This window comes from Corvus kubaryi, unplaced genomic scaffold (genome assembly GCF_017639235.1).
Source record: "Corvus kubaryi isolate FWS band 111438036 unplaced genomic scaffold, C.kubaryi_AGA036_p1.0 37216, whole genome shotgun sequence".
Classification (NCBI taxonomy): domain Eukaryota; kingdom Metazoa; phylum Chordata; class Aves; order Passeriformes; family Corvidae; genus Corvus; species Corvus kubaryi.
In genome coordinates this window covers 2123383-2133491 of record NW_024581061.1, presented here as the reverse complement: position 1 = coordinate 2133491, position 10109 = coordinate 2123383, and the positions used below count along the sequence as shown (strand labels likewise).

The following is a 10109-nucleotide window of genomic DNA, read 5'->3' as shown; positions in this document are numbered from 1 at the left end:
GGGAGCAGGAGGGAGCAGGGCAGGCAGGGGAAGCAGGAGGGAGCAGGAGGCCGGGCCCGGAGCGGCTGCGGCCGGAGCTGTCCGCCCGGCGGTGCTGAAACGCCGCATCCCGGGCCCGGCGGCGCGGGCGGCGCGGGGAGCGCCGAGAGCCGCCCTGCGCAACCCGAGAGAAGGCAAATCCAAATACCTGCACAGCGCCGGCAGCTGCCGTGGGGCGGCGGGGGGCTGCGTGGGGTGGGGTTTTTTCCCCCTGTAGATGTCCTTGCTGCTGAGCTGGGTGGGAGAGAAGGATCTCCCGGCTCCTGGGTTCCGGCTCAGATCTCTCTAGAAAACTGAATGAGAGAGCGCCAGCTCCACGGGGCTGTGATTTTTTTTTTTTTCTTTTTTTTTTTTTTTTTTTTGGTTGGAGGCGTGTGCGCCAAAGCCTGGGTCCTTCCACTGCCGTCCCCCTGGGTCCTAAGCCCTCCTGCCGCCCGCCCGGCTGCCTCCCGGCACCCCGGTGATGCGCGCTGGGAGCTCCGCGCCGCCGCGGGAGGGGTGGAAAGGGGCTGCTGGCGGCCGGGAGGGCTTAGCACGGCGGGCTTCCACCCAGAGGCATTGGCTTCGCCGCCTATCTTCTAGCAGCGCCCCTTTCCCAGAGAAAAGTCGGGCAGAGTACAGCCTCCTGCGGCATTTAAAGCAGCCATGGAAAGGGTGATCTTAATGGGCCATGTATTATCGATGGGCTGCCTTAATGAGCATGGCAGCCTGGGTTTAGAACAGAAGTTTGTCTGGGTCAGACTGCAGGGACTGTCATCAACAGCACCCACAGCAAATGTTTAGTGGAGAATCTAAAAAACAGGACAAGCTTCACCCCTGCTCTCTCTCCACCCCTCTCCCAAGTACTCCAAGTTCAGGACTTGAATGCAACGTAGTGCCTGTGTTTTTAGGATGAATTTGTCTTCCTTGAATTTTCGCAGTGTCTCCTAGAATACTTACACATTTCTAGAATGTCCTTCCCTAATGTCCTTTGATTAAGCCATCTACCTACTTCACAAGCTATCTTTCGTTAGAGGGGTCTGTAAGCTTTAGCTAGCAGTATGGAAAGAACAGGAGAGGAGAACTTCTGTCATTATTTTAGGTTCTGAAAATCACTTTCTATACAAACCTTATAAGACTTATATTAAGCTGTACTTGGAAGACTTTGGGTGATGTAATGAGCAAATTCACACCGATCTGCTCCTATCAACACAGTAAACCCAACAAAATGTACCAGCAAAGTGTATTTCTTCTTTTGTTATACCTGTACAGTGTGGAGCATAATTCCTGGGAACTGGTGGATTAAAGTCACCTGATTTTCTTGGTCTCTTTGCTTTGGACATGTCTCCTGAGTCACTTACTGAAGGATCTTGTATAGTGAAGAACTAGGTGATAAATGATAGGAAATAGCTAAATAGAGTAGGATTCTTTGGCATGGAAAAAAAAAAAGAGAGGAGTAAGTGTAGATAAAATATCAGTGTGGGGTTTTTCCATCATTCGCAATATTTCATAATAAAGAGCAGCATGAGGAAGATAAACCTGAACAATATCTCAGTATCATTTCCAGGTTTAGGAGTAGGAGAAATGAAACCTGCTAGGGTCTAGCTTTGATTCAAACAAAAGGACATACTTCTTCACAAAATATTTAGTGAATCTGTGGAACTCATTTCCACAGGAATTCACACTTCAGGAGATTGTAGTATGTATCTGTGGAAGAAAAATCCATTAAGGGTCTTTAAACATGAAGCCATAACCTCTGACTCAAGAAGACCCTGTTCCACAAATTGCTGAAGGCTGGAGTAATATTTGGGAAAGGATGATTATACCTATGCCCTGGTCTTATTCTTTACTTTAGCCATCCAGTGCTGATCACTGCTGGAGACAGACACTGGGTTAGATGGACCTTTGATCTGACCCAGTACTGGCTTCTCTTATATTCTTATGTACAAAGTAGACTTGGAGAATGGGAGCACAATTGGATTCCTTTCAGCTTTGCTTTCCCTTAAAAGGGGAAGATCCAGTGGTTTTGCTCTTTTTCAAAGAGTGTACATCCAGAGTCACTTGCTTTTTAGAGGAAACACCCCAATATTAATGAGCAAAGGCAAAAGGAATCTGTGCAGAAGATGACTTGTGCTTTTAGAATGATTTCCATGCAGAACTGTTAATTTAGCCCACTGCATGTGTAAAACTGGAATATGAGGTTTTGCATCCTGTGACCCAATCATCACATTGACTGGAAGAGAAGAAGCAGAAGTTCAAACGCCAAAAGCTCAAAACCCTCAGAAGAGCCTTTTTCCCAGCACTTGATGGAAAAGCATTTCTAGCCTCAGGGAAGTTAATAGTCAGTTAGTAAGTAGTCTCATTAGATCATTATTTTCTGCATAGAGATCAGTTTGGAGAAAAAAGAATAAGCACTCTGTTTTCATAAACCTGTTCCAAGCTTCCACTCTTGCACATATGATAAAGATTAATGTGCTAGCTACTGTAACTATGCAGTACTTCCCTGGGAATTGTTAATAATATTAAGTGGAATGAACATGACTCTATAAACCAACTGCCTTAGGCAGTCAAATGAGTTGCCAAATTGGATGTATGCTTAATATTTGGGGATTTAATATTTTTATTCAGTTTAATTGACGTGTTTTTTTCCTCCCTTAGTGTTGCTGTTAAGTGACCAGTGCCTGCTGAGCCACTGGATGATTGACATATAGCACAATACTGTGATAGAAGCAGATCTCTAAACATATTACAGCAGGACCCTATATTGATCCCACTGCAAATATTCTGAGGTTTCTTTCTCATCACCACTTTATCACTTCTTCATCACTTTCTTTGTACAAAATTTACTCTACTCTGAGACCATGCTCCAGGTGGTACCATTCTTTGCATTGTCCCAGTCATTACACTTCATCTGAAGTTATGATCTCAGAAAAAAAGGTGTTGAAAGTATAAAACTTTGAGTTTCATGAAGGTATGTCTGGGATGGTAGGGACTCCCTTGCTGGTGTGCACAGACTGGAGCTGCAGCCCTTTTTCATTTACAGTCCTGAATACACACAGCTAAGGGGAGAAGAATGTGCTGGTAATCACAGTTTGTCACTGAAGGCATCAGAACTGACTGAACACATGGAGGGAGTAGATCAGTTTGGAAGGGGAGGATATTTTATGTGGCCTTTTCTGAAAGTGAAACAGAACTTTGATATTAAATTTTTTCTAAACTGACCTTCCTTATTGTCACACATATTGATACTCTCTTTTAAAAACGCCAAAAAACAGGGAGATAACAAACTTGGAAAGAAAATGTATATTTTCACCACCAGTCAAAAGGATTCAAGTACTCTCAACTCTCAAGGAAGCCATGGAAGGTCAGAGTAGCTGACTGCACCACAGTCTAGGCATGATTAATAGTTTCTACTCTCTTTGCAGCAAAATATTTTGTTTTCACTCAGTTGAACTAGACACACATTCTCTTGCAGTATTTTTGACTCCCAAGATGAAACCAGGGGCTAGTCTGAATATTTTTGCCTCTCTGATATTACTGATATTACTCTCTCATTCATACAAATCCCAAAACCATTGAAATATTTTAATTTATCACAGTAAGGAATTAATTTCTTAACCCTAAAAAAAAAAAAATTCAAAAAAAGTGGAAATCTGGTCTCACTCTGCCTTAAGATGGAAATGGAGATATATATCTATGTAACACAGACATATATTGATCTTCAGCACCTTATAGGGTGAGTGTATGTGAATGCTGTGCATGCATATTCCTTGAGCAGGGACGCTGGACCAATTAACCCCATTGGTGGTCCCTTCTAACCTTATTCATTCTGTGATTTTCTGATATAAGAAGGGGAAAAGATCCTTGATGCAATTCAGGATATACCTGGTGCCATTTGCTTTCTCTTTGTGATTTCTCCAATATTTAAAATGTTTTTTACATCTTGTGAACAGGGAATTTGAGAAATAATATAGTATTAGATGTTCTTGTAGCTTTAAATTTTCTTTTGCGAACAATTTGCTGTAAGTTTCTAAAATTAACAGTTAATTTTAATAATTAATTGGGAGTTCATTCTTTTTCTCTAATCTACAATTACCATCTGGTTCTATTTCCTTTGAAAGTAACTGCATTGAAAGCCTCAGTAGGTTAAAAATAATGATGCTAAAACTGCTTAGACCCAGTAAATCATTATTCTTAAGGGACAAGTAACTCTTAGATCACAGTTCAGAGGGATTCATGTTATAAATCCTCCCAGGTTTCTTGAACCTTTAAAATATTTAAAAATTTATACCCAAGAAAGCAAAACATATGCAAATTGATTGTTCATATGATTTATTTAATGAGAAGGGTCCAATTTTGCCACTTTTAGTCTTGATGTAGAGAATTCACTCTTTTGCTGAGTTCACATGCAATCACCACTTCTGCCACTCTCAGAATAGCGTGTAACTGGGACATGAGCAAAGCTTTGGCCTCAAGCATGTAGAGGGGTGAAACTGAAATGTTCACAACTCCATGGGAATTACAGGAGCTGGTGATGAGATCCAACACAGAGCTGGAGGCCAGCAGCAGAATTCAGGTAAAGTCAAGCTCTCAGAACTGCCATCCAGAATTTTCCCCCTCAGCTCTTGCCTATGTCTGAACCAGTCTAATCCCATGGATGTCTTATTTTGGGATTGTGAGGTTCACTGTGTAGACCTAGGCTGAGTAGCTTGGTTCCAATGATCAATCAGCCTTCAAAAAACTACAGATGTCTCTCTGACATTTGGGTGTTGGAAACGTTGACTTGAGGCCCAGATGTGCTGTTACAGTAAGGTGCAGATTCGCCCTCATGTCTTTAGTTGTTTTAACTTGGCAGCACTGACTGTGCTGACTTTGGCGAGATAACTGTGATTTAAATCACCTGGGGATCTGCTTCTATTGAGTTCAGTTACTCACAAAGTCACTGCTACCCTGTCTAAACAATAAGGCAGTGTCTTGCTAAACAATTTAGTGTCCTTTTGCAGAGAGAAATAAATTGTGAGATGTCAGGTTTTGCATAGCTAGACCTTTAAAGAATAACACAGCAAAACTTTACCACACTGCCTAAGAAGATGAATATCAGAAATAATGTTCTTCCTGATGCAGGGGTAAAAAAACCTAAGGTAGGCTGGTAGGGCAAAAAAAAGTGTACGAGGAGGTAAGTAGTCCAAAAAGTAGATGAGTTCCTCGAGGTTTAGGACAACTGTTAAAGAATTGATTCAGAAAAATCCTCCTGGGAAAAATCTGGCTGATATCGGCTTCCTTGCTGTGTTGGGATCAGTTTGCATATAAGCAATACTTCAGTCTGATTTGTAGCATACTGATCTCAGATATGATTTGTTAAAAGCTTGAAATACGTAAGCTGTTCAATGTCAATTCTCCAGTGTGTTAACTTCAGGGTTTCTTGACTTCCCAAAGTCTATTGTATGTTTCCCTTTCTGTATATGCTCCTATGCATTTGTCCAAAGTGGCTTTAACAGCTGAGCTCAAAGTGCAAGAATGGAACTTGTGAAGTGATAAAAAAGGATTTGAATGTTGGTGGTTGGGTTGGAATAGTTAGAGATGAGGCAAATAACAGGATACTCATCTGATTGCTTAGTTATGTGATGATTTATTTCTGAAATAATTTAAAATAAATGGTGTACATAAATGCATGCAGCTTTGGATAGCAATAACATAAATCAGCAACAGTAATAATGACTGAGATCTTGCATGTGTAAACAAGCATATGTGCAATATAAATTCTACTATCTCAGTGTCACTGAGGATATAGAATAATTTCACATTTGTGACTGAAGAACAGCAGTAATTTTTGTTGGAGATATAAACAGATGGAGGACACGATGCTGCACTGGAGAGCTGAAGTCTGTTGAAAACTGAAGTACGTGAGTGTATTTGTACACATGCACAAAAACGGAGACAAGAGTTATGGCTGCAATCCTCAGCAGATATAAATCAACACCAGTTCACTGGCTGTGGTGGAGGTGTGCTAACTTGCCAGCACAGGGGTAAATCTCTGTATATAAAACAACTGCTATACCCATCAGCAGTCTGATGTTGTACGTTACTACTTCATACAGGAGCATAAAGGATATATCAATCTTCTGAAGCCACTCCACAGAACTGTTTTATTCTTCCTGGGATTCAGCACTGGAATCAGGGTGTAAACAGCACCAATATCTTATAAAAACGCTGGGTATGTTTTAATGTCATCGAGGAGCCCTGGTACAATCCATCTAGAATATATATCCAATAGTGGGGCATACACAATCATGTACTTTTTAACAGGAGGGAGGTTTTTTGCTTGTCATAGCTGGTGAGCCTCGAGGGAGGTGAGGCTCCTGCCATCCTGGTTCCCAATATATGCTGATTCAGTCATTAAAATGTGCATTCATCTTCCTTCTCCCAAGACCTAGCTGTGCACAGCAGGTTTAACTAATTTGCCAATAAGAAAGCCTCTTAAATCATCTGCAGTCCTGACTGGCAGCCTCACAAACAGATGCAGCAACTGATCCTGAGGCAAACGGAGTCTGTTCAGCAGCAGCTTTGCACTTCTGTGTGTACCAGCTAGGGATTTTTTTTTTAAATCATTAATGGGCAAGTACATTGAAGACAGAGGGAGGAGGGACAGAGGAAGAATGAGAAAAGCAGCTGGGAATGGAAAGGTGAGACTATCGGAAAATTCTCATTACCTTGTCTGCTGTGGTACCCTCTCTGCAGCTGCAGGATACCTTCTCTTAAGTGCCCCGGCTTCAGGGTATGGAGAGCTGTTAATCAGCTTGTTCTCATGCAGCAAGAATCTGCAGGAGGGCTGGCTGGAGAAGTGCCAAGGGCTGTCACCTCATGCATCCTGAGAAATCTCCTCCCTTCGGCTGAGATTTTAATGGCTGTGGGACATGCCTGTCCGTGTGTGTGCATGTATGCATGTAGAAGAGAGAGAAAATGTGTTCTCTTGTTCTCTTCCATCTCTCACATCACTACTGCAAATACCTATTTTTTCCTCTGGGCACACATGAAAAGTGGTTTCAGTAACTGCAAAAGTGCTAGAAAGACCTGGTTCTGGCAGGAAGCCCTCGCTGTCAGGCATTGTTGGAGTCTATCACGGCTGCCAGATCATCTCTGGAGAGGCATAAAATTCCAGAAACTCTTTAATCAGGTGTTCAAGCTCAGTTATTGCCTAACTAGCTGGGCACAATTAGCCTTGCTTCTCCTTTAGTAAAAGGTCAAGATTTAACTACAGGCTGTGATTTTCCAGAGAGGACTGTGTCTGGCCCTCCTTGATACAGGGCTTATGATCAATCCCATGAAAGCATGCAGCAGTTTGCTCCACACTAATGCAAAGGTTAAGTTATTGGTCTGTCACTCTTCCTAGGATGTGGTGGTGCCTGCATTGGACAAAAGCCGAGAAACCATCATTAAATTAAATTGAATTGGCTCTCTCCATGTACTGGACATCTCATTGCAGAACAGAGGCTGTTCAAGCCCTGCTGTTGAATGTTAAGTGCCACAGACCTGCAGCACCCTTCAGGAGGTGTCAGATACCCTGCACGGGTGAATAACCAGGCGGTGGGTGAATAACCATATGATGGAGTGGCTCAACATGGGTATTTGTGTGCAACACAGTTGCAGTCTCTCTCCTCTTGCATGTATCTTTTCTTGTGGAACTGCAGTAAAATGTGAAGAGGTGGCAAGTATCTACTTGTCGTAGATGTTGCTGAAAACCATGTGCTTTTCAGCACCTCTGAAAAGCTACAGACAAGTGTAAAACCCGAGGGAAAAACAGCAAGGCACGTAGTACTCAAAATATATTTTTAAAAAATCCCTCCTTCAGTTCCAAACTAATCCCCTTAATCACATAAGCTTATGAGATCTGGAAAACATGAAAAGAAAAAAAAGAAATTAAATGTCTTCCAAAAGGGTGCTCAAGATGGAAGGACTTTGCTATCAGATTTATGTGTTGCCAGACAGTTACTTGTCTCTAGCGGGATCAGAAAGAGGACAGGTACTTCAGATCTCCAAAGAAATCACTCCACTCTAAGCCACTGAGATGGAGGCATCTGGTGAAACACATGCATCCAAGGGAGACCTCATGAAGAATATTTATCAGTATAATCAGTATCCTAGTGATGAAAGCATCAATAGTTCATGGTAATTGGTGGAAAAATAATTTTGTCTCTTTTGCACCATCTTTAGTGTGAAAAGCCTAGTCTGCTTGCAGAGGAAAGATTTCCACGAACTGCGTAATAGCACCCCATGTCTGGTTGCCCAATGCAGTTTGCTGACTCTTCCTATAGGCAAATGTTCATGACATAAAATGGCAGATCAGAGATTCACAGAATCAGTTGAATTGGAAAAGACCTCTGAAATCATCGAGTCCAACCTGTGACTGAACACCACCACCTCAACTAGATCACGGCACAGAGTGCCACGTCCAGTCTTTCCTTAAACACCTCCAGGGATGGTGACTTCACCGCCTCCCTGGGCAGCCTGTTCCAATGTCTAATCTCCCTTTCTGTGTAGAAATTCTTGATGTCCAGTGTGAACCTGCCTGCTTGAGACTATGTCCTGTCATCCTACCACTAGATCCCTGGGAGAAGAGACTGAACCCTACCTGGCTACAATCTCCTTTCTGGAAGTTGTAGAGAGTGATAAGATCTCCCATGAGCCTCCTTTAGTCGAGGCTAAACACCCCAGCTCCCTCAGCTGCTCCTCATCAGACTTGTGCTCCAGACCCTTCATCAGCTCTGTTGCCCTCCTCTGGACCTGTTCCAGTGCCTCAATGTATTTCTTGTAGTAAAGGGCCCAGAACTGGACACAGTACTTGAGCTGCGGCCTCACCAGTGGTGAGCACAGAGGGAAAATCCTTTACAGATCACTGCAAAGGGTACAGGAACTACAAAACAACTCCAATAATTTCAGGTTAAGTTCTATGACAAATTTCTTGAAAACAATCAGTCACCCAAAGCTTGAATTAAATATGCATTTTTTCCCATAAAGTAGTGATGAGATAACTTCTTGAAAATTAGCACATTCCCTAGCAAGCAGTATATTTAAACCAATAGGCTGATGATTTGATGTTACAGAAAATCAGAGACTGAAGGCTTTTTCTGGGACCATTTTGGAAAAGAATATTAATAGAGGATGCTAAGGAATTTGAGCTCAATTTTAAAGCAAGTTTATTTTCCTGCTTAAGTTCACAGCTAAATCTCTCTTTCCTGTTGGTTAAAGCTCTCTTTCTGTCTATTTGATTTTCTCCCTATTTGTTTGGTTTTTTTTTTCTTCACATTGTTTTTCTAGGGGACAGGACAGCTACAAACGCCAGTGTTTCTTTATAGAAAGCAATAAAGTTTCCAGTTAATTTTGCTTTTTTAGGCCAAGAAAACTGTTTCTGGGAGGACACATCTCTGTTGCACAATGGACTTGTACTTTCTGGGGCCTGTGAATCCATCAAGTAGGGCACAGCACTGTGCAGGGAACCAGTCCAGACCCATGGGCATGATAAGGACATTTATGTAGCTATATTGTCTTTGTACTCACAGAGAAGAAAATTCCTGTCTCCAGCTCTAAGAAAATCCCAATAGCTGATTTGACATCCATTTCCCATTTGAAACTTTTCAAATAAAGAAAATAGGTGATATTTCACATGATTTTTGATTAATGTCTCCCACATTATGCATCCCTGGCTATACCAGGAGGTTTTCCAGCTGTGGCACTTGCTTTTTTCATGGCCACATTGTACTGGTGGCTCATAATCCTCCTGTAATCAACAAGTGCCCCAGGGTCTCCCTCCTTCTCTGTCATTTTCCTATGAAACTCCCAATTTGCAGAAGTTCATGTTATAAGCTCGTTAAGTGCATGACTTTGCACATTATGCAATTAAATTTCATCCCATTTCTAATACTCAACTCTCAAGGTCATTTAGTTTTTCCAGTACAATATTACATTCTCCTTCTCTGTTGAGCTTTGTGTCATCACCAAACTTCATTAGTACACGCCAACTTCTTATCAGGGTCATTAATGAAGATGTTAAAACATCAATCCCAAATGTTTAAGGATTTCCACTAGTGGCAGTT

At 42.0% G+C, this 10109-nt stretch overlaps 1 protein-coding gene across 1 annotated transcript in view; it reads right to left on the bottom strand.

Moving 5' to 3' along the window:
- CLVS1 (clavesin 1) overlaps window positions 1-377 on the bottom strand; it is a 100708-nt gene extending 100331 nt beyond the window's left edge. Inside the window, exon 1 of the mRNA XM_042022601.1 lies at window positions 188-377. The gene's annotated coding sequence lies outside the window, so the exon portion shown is untranslated. The remainder of the gene's footprint in view (window positions 1-187) is intronic.
- Window positions 378-10109: the final 9732 nt, after the last annotated feature.